This window comes from Anas acuta, chromosome 6 (assembly GCF_963932015.1).
Source record: "Anas acuta chromosome 6, bAnaAcu1.1, whole genome shotgun sequence".
NCBI lineage: Eukaryota > Metazoa > Chordata > Aves > Anseriformes > Anatidae > Anas > Anas acuta.
The window spans coordinates 14396729-14417034 of NC_088984.1; positions in this window are offsets into that span (position 1 = coordinate 14396729).

The window sequence follows — 20306 nt, forward strand, 5'->3', positions numbered from 1 at the left end:
CGTGGCTATGTTTAGCTGAGGATGCAGGACCGTTAGGCTATTTAAGAAGTTCTTGCCACAATGAGTGCATTTTAGAAAGTACCACCTGGAAGGAGTGCGCTGAGCTTAGCGGGGACTTTTTATCCCCGTTAATTTGTAAAACAAAACTACTGCTAAAAGCTTAGAACCCATCCCTGCCTGTGTACTTTCCATTTGACTCCCTCCTGGTGATGAAACAACAGCTACTCACAGGTGAATAATTGAGGTCCCCAAGAGAGAAACTTGTTAACATTTTAATAATGTCTTGCCTATATTTGTAATTCTGTAGAGAGACTGAGACGAGCGAGCCAAAGAAGTCACCACGTTACGTCAGAGCCTTTGATCCAAATGACCTCTGTTCTGGAAACCAGAAGTGCTTATGCTGCACAAATCTCTCTAAACCTAACACAAATACGTGTGAGATTGTCTGTGCTACGCTGGGGAGCGATCACGGTCGGGTAACTTCAGCTGCTGTCAGATGGGATCAGCTCCGCAACGGGGGGTTGGCAAACAGCTCCCATCCATCGGATGCGTATGTGGTGCTGGTGGATCGATCTGACACTTCCTGGGACCTTGTGAGCAACCCCAGGCAGGTGTGTTGGTTGTTGGGAGGGCAGAGATGCCAGACGGCTCCCTGCTGCTGCTGCGGTAGCTTCTGAGCCTCCTGGGTCTTATCAGCAGCTCACACCACGCTGAGCCCTCCTGCCTGGTAGAGATGCTCAGCTGCAAGAGGTTGCCTCGCAGCTGGGTTTTCATCAACTTGGTCTTCTTTGACAAGGAGGAGGGGCTGTACAAATGGTGAATTTGTTTTCCAAGCTGAATGAGAACTGTAATTTCAAGTGTGCTTGCCTTGGCACCTCTCAGGGCTTTCCAGTTTGCAGGGATAGTGGCGGGGTGCTCGGCAGGGAGGGAAATATTTTGGTCATCCCACAGTAAGGTGATGTGACTTCAAGGCCACAGAGCTGCTCAGCAGCAGGACGTCTTGCTGCTGGACCCTGCTCAGGTGACACAACCACGCAGTTTAGCACCCTGCCAGCTTGCTGTGCTGCTACAGCCCTCCCAAACTGGCACACATCACTGCTCCAGTGAGATCAGGTCACCATCTCACAGGCTTCTCCCCAGCTCAAGCTCCTAAGGGAGGTGAACGCTGCACGAATATTGACCATGGCCATGGTCAATACCTTTCATCCTGTGCTCCATCCTCAGCTGTGTGTTGCTCTGGAGTTTCTACACATACAGTTTCCAAGCTCATTGAGGCAAAACCTGAACTGCTCCTGCCATGAAACACCAGCTAACTAAGGAAGCAGCTGCTTCAGGTAGAGCAAGGAGATGCCCCAAAGGAACAATGATTCCTCACTATGGACAGCAGGAGTAGCGTGGGCTTTGCTCCTCTCTTCTCATGGGAGAGAGTATTTAGGATGGTGCTAACTGAATCTGGTACGGGGCAGTGATAATATACTCCTTGCTTTGCAGGGACCTCCTTAGCCTGGTCTCATGGTGTAAAGAGCTGAAGTTCCTCCCATCCATCTTCCTGTTGAATCCAGGGAGGAAATCAAAAGCAGGTTTGCCATGCATACAGCTGTTTGACTCCCTCTGACTAGATGAGGTGGAGATGGCTCTCCTGTCCCTCAACCTCAGCAGCAAGGACCACATCGGGTCCCATCTCTGCAAGCTGAAGCATGACTATTCTGTGAGTCAGGCTGGAGACACAAGGCAACATCTGGCTTACTTTGCATGGTGGTATGTGATCGGGGTGCCTCCAGTGAGGTGACAAGAGAAAAAGGGTGCCTGTGTGCCCTCCCTGGTCCCCCCTATCTCCTTGACTTGGCCCAGGGAAGCTCTGTAGCACAGCTTCCTTGCAGACCTGCAGCTGTGGCAGGTAGCACGTCCTAAGATTCTTCCCTATATCTAATCTAAATCTCCCCTCTTAGTTTAAAGCCATTATGCTGTGTTCTACTGCTCTACTCCCTGACAAAGAGTCCTTCCCCCGCTTTCCTGCAGCCCCCTTTAGGTACTGGAAGCCCCTGTAAGCTCTCCCCAGAGCCTTCTGGTCCAGTTCATGCAATAGCATTTTACATCATTGCTGTATCCCTTCTGACAAAAGGGAATAAGGCCCAGTGTTCCTAAACGTGCCACTTTCAAAGCAGAAAGAAGGAGCATCTCCGAAGGGAGCCAAGCCGTGGGAGCCATGCTGGGCAGGCCTTTTCCCTCGGGGACTGGGTTAGTCACACATCCAAGCCCTCAGTCCTGTCAGGGCATAACCAACCCAGCTGCGTGGTCTCCCAGCCTCCAGCACTACCCATCCATGAGGAAAGAAAAAGCATAAAACGCAAACGTTTGAGTCACAAACAAAGGGTGGGTGAGCAGGATTAGGCGAGGCTCTGCTGACTAACCTACCCCAGCAGCAGGCAATTATTGCTCCCATTTTGTCCTGCAGGAAGCGAGCCTGGCTGTGCTGAAGCGCCTGGTGCTGGAGGAAGGGGCTGCTGGAGCAGAAACCTCTCAGCTCTGATCCTGGGCCACTCTGCCCAAATGGCTCCCCAGACCCGTGCCTGGCTGGATTTGCAGGGCGTGAGCACAAAATCAGCCCATCTACCATGAAAAGCCAGGCAGGAATATGTTGTTGCTACTGTTGAATCTGACATACATGAGTTGAATCCCTTGAGGCAGAAACAATTTATCTGTGTCCCAAAATGACTCATTAGGAGCTGTTTCAAAACCGTGTCTTTGTATTGAAAAGGCATGTCCTGATGAATTTGGCAAGGGCACAATCTCGTATTACTTTACAGTCTGCTTTGTAAAGCAGTACACAGGGTTAATGATAGTTTAGTATTAATTGCGTATCTCTGGAGATATGCAGAGACACATTTTTCTGACTAGAATCTTGGTCCCTCTTTCAGAATTTCTAATTCTTAAACAAAAAAATGGCTGGAAATCAGAGCGCTGCTTTCTCAACTAGCTTCTTCTGAGGCTTTAAGGATATGATACAATGAAGCATTTAATTGTGAGGCCCTGTATGGATAGCATAAGATTTACTAATTTCCAGCCATAATTCAGCTTCCCCCAGACTAGACTGTGGTGGCTGTTTGTTAGTGAACAGCAGTGCCAAGATAACTCTTCAGAGATGCAGCCTTAAGGCTGGAGGAAATTAGACTGTCAGGACACATTTAGCAGTAAAACAGCTTACCTGTTCAGTCACACTGCCAAACATACACAAATACAGAAGTGTGGCTTCTTATCACAAGCAACATGTGTGAGCAGGGTCCGAGACCCAGCTGCTTTGAATTTCCAAGAATTAGCTGATAATGCATTAGCTCTGTTAAGATAAAACCATGTGCCTGCAAGGCCTGCTGTTAACTCTCTCTCTCTTGTGTATGTGTGCTGAGGTACAGATAGCTCTGAAGAAAGAACATTTGGTGCAGTAGATTCTGGTCTCAACTTCAACAGGATGAACACAACTGCTACACAGCAATTGTTCAGCAAAGGGCAGTTGGTTAGTGTAAGAGAGAAGTAGGCTGATAGTTTTCATTTTTTATTTACAATGGCTTTAAATGCCTCAAGGTAATAATATGGAATGTAAATTCTGACCATCGTTTAAATTAATTGCAAAATTCAAACTCACCTCAACGTGACCAAAATTATGACTTGAATTTACAAATATCCAAGTGGCATTCTTCAGGGCACTGAAAAGGCATTTCCACAAGCACAAGGATGTCTGCAGTACCCTTTCCTAGCTTATTCCTAATGACTGGTGTGGTTTGGTTGGTCTTCCTACACTTCACTCTTCTAAGGATTGCCAGCAGGGCAGGCCCTCACTGACAAGGCTGCCATCTCTCCCAGCTGTGTTACCACACTCAGCTCTCAGTTCCCTGTACCCTGAGGAACAGGCATTCCTCACTAGTCCTCAGGACAAGCAGGTGTTTTCTTTTTTTTTTCTTTTTTAAACTGAAATTAAAAGGCATGTCATCTGGTAAAAATATTTGCATTTCATGTGCTTGCAGGTTTTAAAAAGCCTAAACTTGGCCTCCCACATAGTTCAACCAATTTGACCAGATTGAGCACACATTTGTACCCTCTCTGGGCAAGCATTTATTTAAGTTCAAGTTTCTGCAGTTACGCACCTTTTCCCAGGAGTTTGTCTTTCTCTAGAGAGATACATTTGAATGCTGGCAAACCTAACTTTTTATGCATAACATGGCACTGAGGGATTTGTGTGCACAACAGAAGACGGTGCTGCATTCAGGAATGTTTTGATTACCAGGACTCTTGTTCTGCCAGGAAATCTGAAGCAATTTGGTTTGGGGCCTATTCCCACAACGTTCTAGTCTTACATCTGTTATTTTAGTATGTTCCATGCTTTTTTGCTTGTGCAACCACAGTTTGATAATTGCCGAGGAAGGCAGTTTTTCCATGACCCCAGACTGAGAGTGGAAAGGCCTGGGACAGGAACCAGCACCGTGAGAGCTGATTTAGGTATCGATTAGGACTGTCAGAACTCAGAGGGTTTCACAGGGTTATTCCGCAGAGCAGTCCAGACCATGACCTTTTACTAATGGGTTTCTTAATGTTTGCCTGGGAAAGAAGGTGCTGTCAGATCCTCTAATCAGGATGCTGGGTATTAGGCATCTAGGAGCTGAAGTATATTACAAGTTAGGATAAAAAAGAGAAAAAAAAAAAAAAAAGAGAGAGAGAAGAAACTATTCTTCTTCTCCTCAGCTCCTACTCAAGGAATTTCCCTTGCTTTGTTCCTTCAGCAGCGATAAGGTCTCGCACTTAGGCCAGGTGCCAGACTTGGGACAGTTGCCCAGAGTTTTGTTGTCTTTGAAGAAAGCCGGTGTTTAGGATCTCAGATCTCTGATTTTCCTTTTAAAAGTGCTTTCAATATTTCAGCTGAACTTCTGAAGTTGTTTGCCACTGTTGAAAAATCAGTCTTTGCTGTTGATTTGTATGTATACATCTATGTATACATGAGATAATAGCTCCTGGAGGAAACCATCTCCTTCCCACAGTTCTACCAGAGACTGCCATGAGTCCCAAGGATCACCTTCCCAAGAGCAGCTGTGAAAGAAAAACACTTCCAAAGAACCAGTCATGTAGAAAAAACAAACAAACAAACAAACAAACAACAACAACAACAAAAAACCCTTTTATGCTGCATTTGTGTTGTTAGCAAGTCGATGTCTTCTCCTGTGTTTCCTGAGGTCTGTCGCAAGCACCTAATCCCTGCTGTCATATCAAGTGTTCCTTGACATAGCTCCTGTCACAGCCTGAAAGCACCAGCCTGGTTTTGGCTAACTTGGCAACTCAAATTTGCAGTGTTTCTGTTTGGCAATCACTCATTGGCAATTTCGAGGTGGTGATGACTGAGGACAGTGCCATGGAAAGAGTGTTACTCATCTGCAGCCAGATCCAAAGCAAAGATAAATTTGCCCAGTCTCAGATCCAGACCTAGGCGTTTGTAGGCTGTCTCACTGCTGGTTCCCCGAACTGTTCCATCTGGTGCCAGAAAACTTGTTCCGTAGCTGGCGAACATCCTGATCTCTTTAGGTCATGCTTTAATCCTGCCAGCTGAAGGCTGTCATAACAGAAAAACTGGCATTTTCCTCAAGGGGGTGGCTCTGCATGCACCTCTTTCACCTCCTCCTGCATGGGGGCCTGGGTGAGGCTCTGCCTGGCTGCTGGCTGGGCCTGGGGGAGTGCTGCTGAGCCAAGGCCAGGCTGGAGGCGGCCACCTCGGGGCTAACACAGCGCCTCAAGTGCCAACCAGCACGTTTTTATGTAAAATTGAAATGATAAGCATCCCCACCGGGCCCTCCCGGGGTGTCAGCGGGTTCACGTTTATGCGGGCGGCTGGCACTCACGGACGCATCTCACCCGGGGGACCTGCAAGAAAAGCAGCGTGGGCGATGGCTCCTGTTCCCCCGCGGGCATGGCAAGGGGCTGCTTTATTTTAACCGCTGCCCCCGGGGACAAGGAGCTTTCCTCCGTCGTATTTTATTTCAGCGCCTCGCAGGTGCCCGCCCCGTGGCTCCCTCTGCGCTGCGGGCGGCGATGGCTGAGGGGCCGGCGCCATCTTCTGGGCTCTGAGGAGGGGGAAGAAAACGGGGCCGAGGAGCCACGGGGAAGTGTTGTTGACAGCTCCATAACTCGGGATTTTATCCTTTGTAGAGTTGTGTTTCTCAAAGAGTTCAGGGGCAGAGTGATACATCGTGCTTTCTGGCTACGTGCTGGTGCTCGTGTGGTGAGGTTTCATGTGCAGCTGCGGTGCTGTGTCGTCCCCGTGTCCTTGGAACTCCTCGGGCTTGGAATGTCCAGCAGAATGTTAATTATAAAAAAAGCAGTTCAGAAAACATACCAATCTTATTTGTGTTTCTAATCGGAGTCTAGAGAAATAACGATAATAGGCTGTTATCCGTTACAGCTAAGGAAAGGTGGAAGGGAAGGGGAAAAAGCTCTGTTTGTCCTTGTGCATTGGACCAACGAAACCCAATGAGGGAACAAACTTATTAGGCATCTGGGTGCCCAATTTAACACTGCTGCCAAAAGCTATCAGCATTAACACAACATGGAAGGTCATCTGTAAGTTATATGTCTGCGCAGCACAGTGGCAAAAAGCCAGACAGAGGTACTTTGAGCAGGAGCAGGAGCGGGGCAGCTCTGTGCCAGCTCTGCCATGTTTCCAGGTGGGAATGGGTTTGTGCCAGGCTGGCTGGAGCTTGGTGGCCATCTGTCCATCTGGGCACATTCTGGTGAGATTTCCACGTGACAGCAGCCTGAACTGAGGTCCCCACCGAGGCAGGGCTCATAACGTTCAGTCATTGCTGAGCATTGACTGGTGTTGTGCTTCTGGGGAACGAGGCTGAACAATTATGATGAGATTTCAAAGAGCTGTAGGAGTTAGAAACAGACATGATGTACTGTGTCCCGTCATGGTTAGCCTATAGAGCTTTCTTTGTTTTTTATTTGATGGGTTAAAAAGAAATATCCTCCACACAACCTCACCCTGATCGTTGCCAGTCTGCACGGAAGGAGGCAGTTTGCACGGAGTGATGCATTAATGGGAGTCTCAGCGGTAGCTAGGGAGAAGTGGGAGATTTGCACAGATGAAGTGCAGTTTCCCAGCTAATATATAGTAGGGGAGAAAGTCTGGCCTAGATAAACTGCTGGGCTGCTGCTGTGGGAATGTGGAATGAATGCTGTGGATGCTGTGCAGCCCCAGAATCAGTGCATCTGTCTGCATTCAAAGGGGGCTAATGCTTCCCCTTGCATCCTTCACTCGTCTTCGCAGACTGCAAGCCCTCCATGCCAAGGCCTGTCTCCCACCAGGTGCAGGACTGACATCTTGCACAGAGCACTTGTCGTAACTCGTGCTTTTAGGCAAGGCTCTGGTATTTCTGCTAATGATTGTTCCTCGCTAACCCCTGTGGTGGTACTTCTGTTGCAAATCAGGAAACTGTAGAAATAAATCTCTTCCTCTCAAGGGCGTCTTGCGGTTCAAGCAAAGTGTTGCAATGCAAGAGATCCCTCTTGCCTTGCCATTGACTCCGTGTGGCTGTAGGCAAGTAATTTCCTCTCTCTGGAGAACCTTTGGGTCTCTGAAAGCTAGAGGAGCCTGTGCCTAACATGAAAAAGTGGTCGGCAGTGGAACTGCTTGTGTAGTGGTAAAGGAGTGTTTTGTTCTCACTTAATTGTCTTTTATTATTTGCCACATCAAAGAAGAAAATGGTAGACTCCATCAGCAGAGGGGGAAATGCCTTTTGAGGAATAGTTAATTCACTGAAAAATAGTTTTATGGAAAGAAATTTGGGAACCTGCCTAAGTTCAGTGAATTGTTTGGGCCAAAAATGAATAGGGAGAAATTTTTCAGGAAATGTTTTGCTTTGACAAGCTCAGAATAAAATGTGACACATTTTTTAGAAAGTGATATTTATTTAAAAACATTATAAATTATAGGGAGGGAAACAAGGCATTTAATGTGACTTGGGCAGGGGAGAAGTCTTGGAGTTGACAGAAAAATCCTGAAAAAAATCCTTCAATTATCCGGGGTCAGGATGTTTTACGGCTTGCTATGATCTTTCGTACTGCCATCATCCAAAGCCTCTGGGTCTTCAGCATGATAAACCTGGGCTGATGACAGGAGTCTCTGATGCTTCCCTTATCTCAGAGTTACAGTTTGCTGCTGCTCTCACCAAAGAGGAAGAATTTGTCTTGCGCCTTGGCATTAGGAGCGCAGAGGAGGAGCATGTTCTAGCCAGAGAACTGGTCAAAGCTGGTGCCTCTGTCTTCCAGCTGCTCAGGAGAAGGGACTTGGTGGTGTCCTACAAGTGACCCTTCAGAAGGGCTGTGTGCCTTGCTTTTCCCCTCGAGTAGAAAGTGCTCAGCATCAGGCTGCACACACCTGCGGTGACACAGAGCTTTGTGTAACTTGAATAACCCTGGGAGGGAGACCCACTTTCTAAGACAAACAGTGCCAGATTGGAGCCATTTTCAATTAAGATAAATTGTGTTCTGTTCATGCTGTGCTCTAAACTGTTTGAATTGCAGATAGATTGTCTTATGGAAAAGCTCCTAATGTGCGAACCCAGTCTATCTGTTAGTTTGGTAATGAGCCCTAAAGCCCTGGAGGAAGAGGGAGAAATTGCTGCAGCTCTTTCCCAAGATCTGCGAGGTGACTGTAAGGTCTTTATGCTGGGAAATAGTACAAGGTTTTTTTTTTTTTTTTTTTTTTTTTTTTTTTTTTTTTTTTCTTTCTTTCTTTCTTTCTTTCTTTCTTTTTTCTTTTTCTTGAAACAGAGGGAGAGTGGTGACTACAGTAATTTCTGTTTGACTGTGCTGATGGGGAAACTGAGGTATCTCTCTGTAAGGACTTAATTATTTAGGGCCAGGAGTGACCAAATGTCTGGAAAACATGAGTAACCTCATCTTCAGAGCCTGGCTCATCCATCAGACTGCGGACGTCCGTGGAGAAGGAGTCTCTGCTGCCTGCTAGACTGTGCTCCTCTGTGTCCCTGACGCAGCAGTGACTCACGATGAGCTCTGCGAGCTGGGCTGCACATCTGTAACATCTTGCAGTGGGTGGATGCAAAGTTAGTGGAGCTAATGCCAGTCCCCTGGCTGGCCATGCAGTGGCACTGAAAGCACAGCTAAATCTCAGAGATGAGCTCTGGCAAGGTTTGTGCTGGTTACACAGGGGGTGCTGGACAGGTGCTCTCACCTTGCTGGGAGAAAGGAGGGGAACCATGGAAGGAATTCATCAGGTGCAATTCACAGAGCACCAGGGGACATGTGCAGCCCTGCACCGTTTGGGAGCTGGCTCTGTTAACCCAGTTGCTCACAGTGTGCTCCCTGTGTCCCAGCTTGGAGCTGTATTTCACTGAGGCTGTTACCAAAGGAAAGTTAGTTCCTTTGGTGCTTTCTTTGTTTGCCCGGCAGAATGACAGAGACTTCAGCTTTCCCTTCTACAAGAGAGGTGTGTTTTCAGCCCTCTTTTTGTTCTCCCTCATCTGTCCTGTGAATGAGACGCTGACTTTGCTCCTGAGTGTGAGTGAGTCTACAATGGAAGCAAAGAGAAGCTGGAGGCAGAAATGTTGCTAAAGGGACACAGAAAGAAGGGAGTCTGCAGCAGCAAAGGGTCTCACTGTAGCTAGCGACAAAGGCAGAGATTGCCTGTTGATCTGCTAAATTGCAGAGTATGCACAATGCAGCAAATGGGTTTGAGCTGCTGCACTTGAAGGGGCTGAAAATATTTTGATGAAATAGTTTTGCTCAGAAAATACTTCTAAAAAGGAGAGGTGGTTTTGATTAAACTCTGCTTGGATCAGAGACATGCAGAGAAACAATTGCGTGCTGTGTTACAGTGAATAGCATGGGGGTTACAGCACTCGTCTGGGCATCAGGAAATGTGGGAGATTGCTGAACGTGAGCTGGGATGAATGTGTCCTTACTTCATGCACTGGGTTCACAGCAATTTTGGGGCGGGTTTTATCAACTTGTCCTACTGGAGCTGTTTCGCTTTGTAGAAAAGCTGTACTTGGTAGCCCTGAGAGGGCTGGGTTCAGGTCACTGTTCAGCTGATGTGGTGATATTTAAGGAGTGTGAAGAGGCTCCAGCAGGCGGTGGCATGCAGGAGACCTGTGAGGTCAGCCTGGATTGAAGAGTCTCTCTCAGCTGATAGCCCCTAGCCACCAGGGTACACATACATTTTTTTTTTTTTTTTTCAGAAAGCAGTTGAGAGGGCCTGGGTTTTATTCTAAAATGTTTTTTTTTCAAAGTCACAACAGAGTCGGTGTGTTGGGAGCCCACTCCCTACCAGCACTTGTTTCAGCAGAGCGGCCACAGGAGTGAAACACAAGGGTTAGTGTGCAGGGTGTTCACAGCTAATGGAGCAAGACAATTAAACCCGCAGCTTAATAGCTTTCTCTAGTCTCCAGGTAAGCTCTAAACTAGGAGCATTGCCCAGAAGACTTGCTGAAAATCTTTGAAAATACATGAATGCAACTTTTCCTTTCAAACTGTATTTGGTATTATCTGTTCAATAGCTAGGCAAGCATAGAGTAGAGCTGAACCCCTGACCCGCTCAAATTAAACAATTCTCTCTGGGTGAATCTGAATTAAAATAATCCTGCTGGATAGGAAGGCTCCTGTTCTGCTTTGGCTTTGCCGATCAAGCACTGTGAAAACAAACAGTGTCTCTAACCTTGAGGCCCTTGTCAGAGCAGCCTCTGCCCTGAGCTGGTGTTACAGCTATTCCCCTCCTGTGTGCAGGACACAAAAGCTGGCGGACCAGCACGGATGTCCTGTGGCTTCCAGTTGGCTCGATTGTCAGCTCAGGCACTGCCCCAGGCTGCCTGAACTCGTGTGCAGCACTGTACAGGACATGCATGCAGCCACGGGGGATTGTCACCTGCTCACACATCACCAGTTGCCTCAAATCACTCTTCTTTCCTTGAGGTGTCTTTAAAGAATGTTGCAACCAGACTTCCTCTGCTCTTCCAGCCTCAGTTGGTCCTCAGGTACAACCCAAACATTTTTAGGATGCAGAATGCAATTTTTCGTTCAGGTTTATTGCTAGCTACAACCTCTCTTGCCAGGCAGGAAGGGACAGACACCAGCCTCAGCTCCTGCTGGCCACAGCCCCCGCTGCCTGCGCCTCACATCAGCATTCCCCTCACCTAGCAGGTATATTGCTTTCCTCCTCTGCTGTCTGGCTCTGATTGATACTGTCATTTGTGTATTGAAACAGCCAGCGCCTATAAATCCTCCCAAATACCCTATTATTAAAAAGGCATCTCACCTTCAGCTTTGGGGTGGTGAGGAGGGCTCATTATGCTCCTGTTTGTTGGCTGTGCTTATGCAGACCGTGTCTCTTGGGGCCAGAGATAAGGCTCGGGTGTGTGCTGTAATATGGTCAGCGAGGAGGTTGCGTGCGTCAGAAGATATCTCGAGGGCAGGCAGAGCTTTCAAAGGCAGCAGCTTGCAGAAGCTGGGATTTTTACAGCTGCACTGCCAGGGCTGGTCAAACAGCGGTGGGCATTTGTGACTTGCAGGTGACAGCTCGCTCCAGAGAGGTTCAGAGCGGCGGCACCAGACCCTTGGCAGCTCCCTTACCGATGGCTGAGGGTAAGGGTGGGCACAAACAGCCAGGATGAGCAAGGCAGCCACTGCCTTGAGCTGACCAGAGGCTTCTCAGCCTGCTGCCTCCTGCGTCCCAGGAACCCCACGGCTGTAGGGGAGGGCAGGTATGGACCAGGCACACACCAAGCCCATGGGGCAGGCTCCAACATCTCCAGGAAAAGGCAGCTCTGCACAGATCTGCCAGTATTGATTGTCTACTTCATATCACCTCTGAAAAAAATAAGGCTGAGGTAAATGTGTATATCTCTGCCCAACTGGATTGAGTCTTCCTGCGTTCTGGAGATTTCTCCTTCATTTTTTATTATTTCGCCTCAAGTGGAAGGGTCTGTTTTAGGGCCAGCGTAATAACTACCATAACTTAGTCAGGCTGACACATCAGTATGGTGCCAATCACAGTTATAGAGACCCTGGGACCACTTCATCACAGCAGCTTCACTCCAAGGCTCCTTTTAATCTTTCCTAATAAAATTTAAATGACAGTAGCTGTTCCAGTCATGAACCAAGAAAAGCCTCTCATATTATTTCCTCCCATTTTTTCCCAGTCTTGGGTTCTCCATTTTATAGTGACTAATTTATGTGAGCTGACATCTTCCCGAGCCGGCAACGTGTGTCTGAAACAAGAGGCTCCTCTGTTCAGTGACTCTTTTTAGCAGATAGGCTGTTCCCAGAGCAATGTGCAGATTTGTATAATGGGGCCACTGCCACCCTCCTGAGAACCCAGGCAGAGTTTCCTGGCTCCTGTGGGTGGTTTTGACCAGGAACAGCTACTGAGCTTCGATGTGGGTTTGCTGCAGGTCCTTCTAACTGGCCATCGGGCATCTGGCCCGCTGGTGGTGCTGTTAGCAGCCTGCCTTTCAGCCCAGCACTGAGTGAGGACACCCAGCAGCTCCTCTCATGCTTTTCTCCTCTCCTCAGAGGAAGACAGTGGAAGGAGAACTTCAAAAAGACAGCACAGCCATTTCCCTTTAAACACGAGCAGCATTCAGGGACCTGCCTTCTGAGGAAGCGGGCCTTGCCCCTGGGGGCAGAGCTGGGGCAGTTTGTTGGGGCTTTTCGGTCCTGCAGGCTGCACCGTCCCCAGACTTGGACTAGCCTCTGAGGAAAAACTCTTTGGCAGTAAGAGTCAAGCCACAAAGGCCAGCCTCAGCCTTCCTGAAGTGTGCGGGAGCTGTTTGGAAATCCTGTGGCTTAAACCTCACTCAGAGCTCTTTCTAGCACCGAGCACACCGGGACTCTGAGAGTCCAGGGGGCAGAGGATAGGTGTGGGCATGGGGGCATGTCAGTCTGGTGGGTGATGCTGCCCTCGTGGGGACTGCTGCCCTTCCTCCCCTTGGTTAACCTCTTCCCCCAGTGACTCTGCGCTGTCCTGGCACAGAGGAGACCTGCCCCAGCTACTGTACCAGCATGGACCTCCCCTTTGGCCTCAGCACTTTCTCTCCTTTCTTTCAGCAATTGGCCAACTCACACGTGGAAATTAAGGGCAGTGAATCGCAATCAAGGCATCTTCCACCTCCTTTCAGACTGCATGACAGGGAGAGTGATATCTGGGGCCTTGTTAATATTGAAGTGGTGAAGTGTCACCGGCTCTGTGGTACAAGCGGGCCTTGATTTACATGAGTATAATAGAGATCAGATCGAGGCCTGCAGACTTCAGTGTCAAGGGCCTGCAGGGATGTATTACATTTTCTTCCCTGCTGATGAAAATGAAGTCCTGGGGGAAATGAGTGGTTTCGTCTCATCTGAATTCTTTCTGGAGTAGCGTTGCCTTCAGAAACTCTAACTGGCAGACAGCGCCTTTCTTCTTGTCAGTCTCAGCTGGAAAGACAAGGAATGAATGGGCTGGGAACAACATTTCTGGCACCTCTCAGCCAACTGTGTTATCTCATTTAGCTGCAAGAGGTGTTGTTACTGGGAACATCTGTTTGTCGTGCCTAGGTGGAGAATGAGATAACATTTAGAAGACACTCTGTGCATCAGAATCTCTTGCTTTTTAGGGCTGATCCCAAACGGACCAGTCTGAAGGAGATGACATCTTTGGTTACATTTCCTGCCTTTATTCGATATTCAGTGTCCTTCCAGCAACCTGCATTTTTCTGCATGACTGTTTGGTCCGTGCCCACTAGCATCACTGCCATCCCATGCTGATACCTTTCCAGAGTGTCTTGCTGGAGATCTGACCCTGTAACAAGGCTGCGTGTTCTTGGGAGGCTTCTGGCCAAAATGTACCAACCTCAAGAGCATGGATATTTCGGGACATCACCAGTTCTTTCCCATGCTACTTGTGGTTGGCTTGTCCAGAAAATGTTTCTTAGAATGACGTTTGCTTTGCTGACTGTTGTCAGTGCTAATTACTTCTTAAGTTTTAGAAGCTGTGTTGGAAAGCAAACAAATCTGGTGGTCCTCACTGCATTCTGCTTTCTGTCCTTCCAAGCCGTTTGTCTGTGGCAGCCAGCAGAGTGCCCAAATAGTTTCTTTTGGGTGGGGGGCTCATGCTTATTACTCTTGCAATAGTGACCACAGAAGATCCCTGCATGCTCTTCTCCAAGGTGTATGTCATACCTTCCTCCTGCAAAGCTATAGATAATCTGGAACAGGTAATTGTCCCCTATTTAAAACACAAGTCTGAGCTCTGTCCCTGAAAAATAGGCGATCTGGATAGGCTCCTTTCCTTCCCTGCACATCTGGCTTTCCTTGGAGATAAAACGTGTTCAAAAAACACATCTCAAGGGAGCTTTGCAGCCTGCTTCATTAGGAATTGGGAAATACGTTGTCATCTGAAAAGAGATTACTTCTAAGAGGCACAACGTACTTCAGTTTCCTTGAGAGCTGCTTCTCTCTGCCACTAAGTGTTCTTGCCCCATTCTAAATTACATATCCTGCCCCCCTCCACTCCCCTTCTCTCCCCAAGGACAGCCTTGTTATCACCGAGGGAGAAACAAAGCAAGATGCCTCATACTGATTTCTGGCAGCAGAGAGTCGGACTAGTTCAGGGACTGTTTACAGGGTGGATAAGGACCTCGCTTCTCATTTTCAAGGGACCAAATCCTTCTCAGCCGAATCTAATCCATCTGAAGATTTTACAAGCTGCCTAGAGCTTACTACAAACTGATGCCATCCAAGGACACTTCCTCTAGCCTATTGCTTTTTGGTGATCTCTGAAGAACATCACAAACAGTCAGTTCTGAAGCCTTGCAGACCCCTAGGGGGGAACCAAGGCCCAAAGAGTTACAATAACTTCAGCAGCATCCTTTTCAACCCCTTTCTTTTCTCTTACTGCATTGCAAACCCCATGCCCCACTGTCTACCTCTTTTAAACACGTACAGGTTGGTTACAGCTTCTAGAAGAGAGCACCCAAAGTTCTGTTTATGGGGGCCTGGCGTATGAGTTATTACCTGCAAGGCTTGCAGTCAAGTAGTGGGTTATGGTACTAATTAAGGCAAATGTCATAGCAAGAGCATGCTGACGTTGTTGGAATTAATGGCCCAGAGCATTACTACTTAGCACACCTTCTGAAGTTAATGGAATCGTATTAATTGGGATCTTGGAGGGACTGAGGGACACAGAATACATCACTCCTCGGTAGCACCTCTGTTATTACATTAAGGCTGGAATAGCGTCCAAGTTCCTCCTGCCTTTCGTACCCCTCTTGCACAGCCATTTCACAATCGGCTGGCTCTGATGAGGCCCGGGGGAAGGTTGTTTGGTCCTAGGGTAGAAGGTGAAAAAGGCTGTTCCAGCTGTGGTTGCAGAGACTCACTCTGCCTCCAGAAGTGAGTGCTGAGAACTGCCAGACTGCTTCTGGCACGGTCCTGAAGGAACAAGGAGGTAGGTTAAAATAATATCACCCGCCTCCGGCCCTGGGTTTGATTCTGGAAATCCACTTCCCCTACGCTGAGCTTGTTCCAGTGAGCACAAGACGGGGCATTGGTGCAAAGCACAGTGTGAGAACATTAAAAAAATAAGTATATGTCAGAGATACTGAGTCCTTTGGGGTAATTGTTAGCTGAGACCCATGCAATGGTTAGATCTAAAGCCAAAAAAACTAAAAAAATAAAAAAAAATAGTTTTGTCATAGCAAAAAGCAGCTCATGGAAGGCATCTTCTTTCTTTGGCAAACAAAAACAAAACCGGAGAAGGTAGATGCTTTTCAACAGAAAACCCAAACTTAAAACTTTTAATACAATGCTTTGCACAGTTAGGGAGAAAGAAAAACACATCAGTTTTCCGCTGAGAATTTTGATTCCAGACCAGAATGTTCTCATTTTCATCCAAATTTTCCACTTGGGGAAATAATTTTTAAGCAGCTCTCATACAAAGTAATTAACCATAGACAAAGAGTAGGTGATTTCAGAAGAATGGGAACACATACTATCTCTAGATAATGATATTAAATCCGTTATGCCCAGGGAATGGAAGCTATTATCATAGTGTGGAGTGGCTGTGCTGTTTTATCTTTGTCCAGTTCAGATTTGAAAAAAAAATACGTAGCTATAATATAACATTTTCTCTGTATTAGAAAGAGTACAATTATTAATTCTCCTTCACAACATTACTGGGATGTAGGTTGATGATTACCACTGACTGCATTTATAGACTTCCACATTATCTCCTGGGTTAACACAGGGAAGCATTAATTATCGTCTGAACTGATGAAGATTTGATGTCAACTTCATCTCCCACAGCTTGGAGGCTGAAACAACAGCGCTGCTGAGCTGCTGCTGCCCACATGGGAAGCACCTGGCAGCTCCGTGTTGTCCTCTCTGCTTGCTTCAGGCACCTTGGAGGCCTGGCTGCTGTATCCAGAACTCGTGAAGTCTGGCACTGCTCTGCTAGGTGAGGGCTGAAGCACACGAGCCCTAGTTCTGCTACAGACTTGCTGCATGACATTGGGTGCATCTCTCAGCCTGCAAGGGACAGGGTTTGCCTGCAGAAAGATGTGTTCAGGACAGCATCTTTTGGGACTTCTTGCCCTCCCCTTTGCCTGCAGAACTGCTTTGCTCCCAAGCAAGCACGAAGTGCTCCTTGCTGCTTAAATCTATCGCCGTTCTGTTTGGATTGAAAGATCCCTCTGTTCCTCGGCAGAGCGTGTTGTAAAACAGTCGGTGACATTTGTTAAATGGAGAACACATAGGGCAAGGACTCCATCAGCTCCGAGGAGACAGTGAGTAATGGTCTCTTAATGTCTGAGAGCTTTAAAGCTACTGTAATATTCTTCAAAGTCAAGATAGCGTGGCGGGGCTCCGCATTGCTACCCCATGTTCAGGGGCAGGCCATCGCCAAGAGTGTAGTCAGCCACCATACTTCAGCAGCAGCTATGCAGAGGGGAAGGAATTAGTTGCTGTGCAACATACATCAGAGAAGAGACAGATATATTATTTACTTGCAAGCCTTCCTGTAGCACCCATCACTCAGCTGCTTACCCGCGCCTGCTAGACACTGCTCTGTGCTTCGAGCAGCGTCTGCTCTGCCCTCGTCCCCACACAAATCAATGCTCGGAGCCTCAGCACGTTGGGGAACGGGTGAAAGAGGCTGTCCTGAGCACACGCAGGACCTGCAAAGTCTCTCCACCAGGCAGCATTACCGCTTCTGCCGTGCTTGGAGCAGGGCTGAGCTGATCGACCTCGTCTGCCACTGATGCACGAAGATGTGTATTATGACCGCTTGGAACTTGGCTAACAACTATGTGGTAATGAACTGTGCATTTTTAGCTGCAGAGTCTGCGGGACAGATGGATGGAAGCAGAGCGATGATTTATATCCTCAAACCTGTTATTTACAAGCAGTCATGTTCCTCATCTTCCTGTAGACAAATTGAAAGAGTTGTAAATTTGCCACATACGGTCCCCAGAGCTAATGCTTATGGGGAATGCGATTTAAAACATTCATTTGTCCTGGAAAATTGAGCCTGAACAGCATTGCCATGGAAATGGGCACAAAAACTGAAAATAGGTGGACACACTCTGCGCAGTCTGTAATGAAGGCACTGTCCATATAGAGACAGCAGAATAAGCAGGAAGGAAATTAGGTCTCCTGAGTGGCAGTCCATCCTATTAATCCCTACCACTAGTGACTAGTTAAGTACTAATTAGAGGCTAACTGTGGGTCAGGAAAAATGAACCAGCTACCAAATAGGCATGACGACACCGGGCATTCATTGCCTTGCTGATCAAACGGACCTGAGGGTGCCCCCCCAGCTTTTAGGAAGCACAGCGCTGCTGACGTTTTAGAGCTGATCTGGAAAACAACCCTGCCTTGTTTCTAAGGAAAGCCTTGCTTGTGTGGACGTGGGAATACAGGCGTTACCTGAGATAAGGCACAAAGTGAGTGGGAAATGAGACCTCAGAATATCTGCACTTCTTCCTTGCTGGACACCTTCACCAGGGCTGAGTTGTTCAGTAGGGCTCACCCCACACAGATGCGTTTGTAAGAGCAGAGACTGGCGAGGGACTCTTCCTTTGAAAATAATCTGGTATTTTAGTATCATCATTTCCCAGCACCTGTGGCTTACAGCCCGGAAAGCTGAGTTTAAGGAAGAGGTAAAATCACAGCCATTTGCTATACTGTGTCTTACTGCCCTGCAAATCTGCTGTCAGACTGGAAAATGGATTTTTGAGATCTGGCGTGGAAGCCAGGAGATCTGGTTAAGTGGATTGGATTATTTTTTAACTCCTGTAATTGCTCTGGCTTGACTGGAGTTCTTACAGACCTAAAGAAGGAATTGCCAGTTGCTGCATGGGCTCCCTGTGTGAAGGAAGAGGCCAAGCCTCTGTAACAGGTTTGTGCCTCAGTCTCTCCTGTCCCACCTCTACAGCCTTGTTTCTCTGAGTGGGACTGCTGTGGCTCACAGGCAGAGCTAATGGCAGATCCCTCAGAATCACGACCAGAGGATAAGGCACAGACCTTCTTGCTATCCTGCTGTAAGGCTGACACACACATCCAAAACATATCCCTTTTTTCTGCTTGGATGTTATGAAGTAGGGGAAAAGACTTTACCCATTTGTCCAGGACTACTTTGAGGTAATGGTACGTGCAGATTGCCAATTCCTCCATGCTCTGGACCTGCCTTTCTTTCTGTTTGTGCTTGGATCAGCTGTACCTTGGAGCTCTAAGTGCCCAGTGCAATGGGGCTTCATGGGGTCACGGCACCAGGCTCACAGCCCTGCTGCTGGCATGGCACAGGTTTGCCCAGCTCCTTCCCTGATCCAGCTTGGGTATCTCAGTGCTGTGCTAATGCAGGAGGAGTGATTTCTAACTCTAATCAAAACGTGACTTCCATTGTGCTCCTTTGCTGGTACTGCTGGATGTTCTCAGGTTCCTTCCTCAGACCTGATGCTCTTGGGCTGTTACCTTCATTTCCCGCACAGCTGCTAGGTGTGTTTTCTCCTTTAAGCAGGTGTTTCATGTATCTGGAGGTGGTGAATGCCCTATATTTTCCCAAACCATTTCTATTACTGTCCGTGCATTATCCAGCCCTCTCCCTTCCAGAGATGTAGCCCCTGTCACAGCACTGGGCCCCTCCTCTCCCTGCAAAGAGGCAGCAGGAAAAAAATTGCTTCATAAATTCCCCCATTTCATCACCTGCTGACTCCAGTTCCCCCCTATGATTTTTACTGGAGTAATTGTCTTGTTTACTTTCTGTCTGCTGTGGATTTGTCCACAGTACACAGTGCTTTCTGGGAACCTCTCTGTAAGTCTGATACTCAATATCTCTTTCTGGTTCCTTAATAATCTTCCTAACTCACTTCTCCTTGTTTTTATAGGTCTTCTAGTCCCCTTGCTAGGTGGTTCATATCTTTAATACAATTCCTTTTATTGCTTGTACTCCTCTACCTTCTGGCCTAAACACATTGGCCTCTAATGCCTTGGGTTTTGCTCTCAGTCTAGACTCCTGTAATTAACACTGAGCTCTCAGCAGGTGAAACAGTAATTTTAGAGTTGCCCATGGACATGTGCATGTGAGAGAGCATCCAGGGGCACAGACCTGGTTTCTCTGCTCCTCAGACTGTCTCTGCCACTGATGCTCCAAAGGCTCCTCTTACACAATGCCAGACAAGCTTTCCTTTTCCATGGCCTATTGTTATTTCAGGCACTAACTTTGTCTCTTATCAGGCTTGTTTGGCATTCATTACAGTGAAGCTGGGCGTGTGGGTGTCTCCCACCTGCAGACAGGAAAGATGCCTTGCTGGAAGTACTAAAAGGCTGTTCTCTCTCGTTAGTGGGCTTATAACTTCAGAGGGTCCAATGCCAGTTCAGTGGAAGCAGAGTGGTGAATCTGTCTGTGGGCTCTGAAGCACATGAAAATGAGCACAGGTCTCTCTACATTATCCCTTTTCCAACCTTAAATGTGTGCGTTAGAAAAAAAATAATAAATGAACAGAAGCTATGCCAGTATTGCACTAATGATGTGAGGAATCCAAGGAAATTTATTGCTGATGGAAGTGGATAGCAGAGGATACTAGCATGTTCTGCAGATCAGCCTCTCCAAAGCAAGCCTGAATCCGCGTGGTGGTCTGTTCTGCTTCATGGACCTCTTCGTATCTGGTGTCACTGCTTATATGTGCCAGCCTGGCATTAGGCAGCTGTCACGAATCCCGGTTGGATAAGCACGTGAAGTGTGATGATGTATGCGCACAATTTCTTTTCCTCCAGTACCA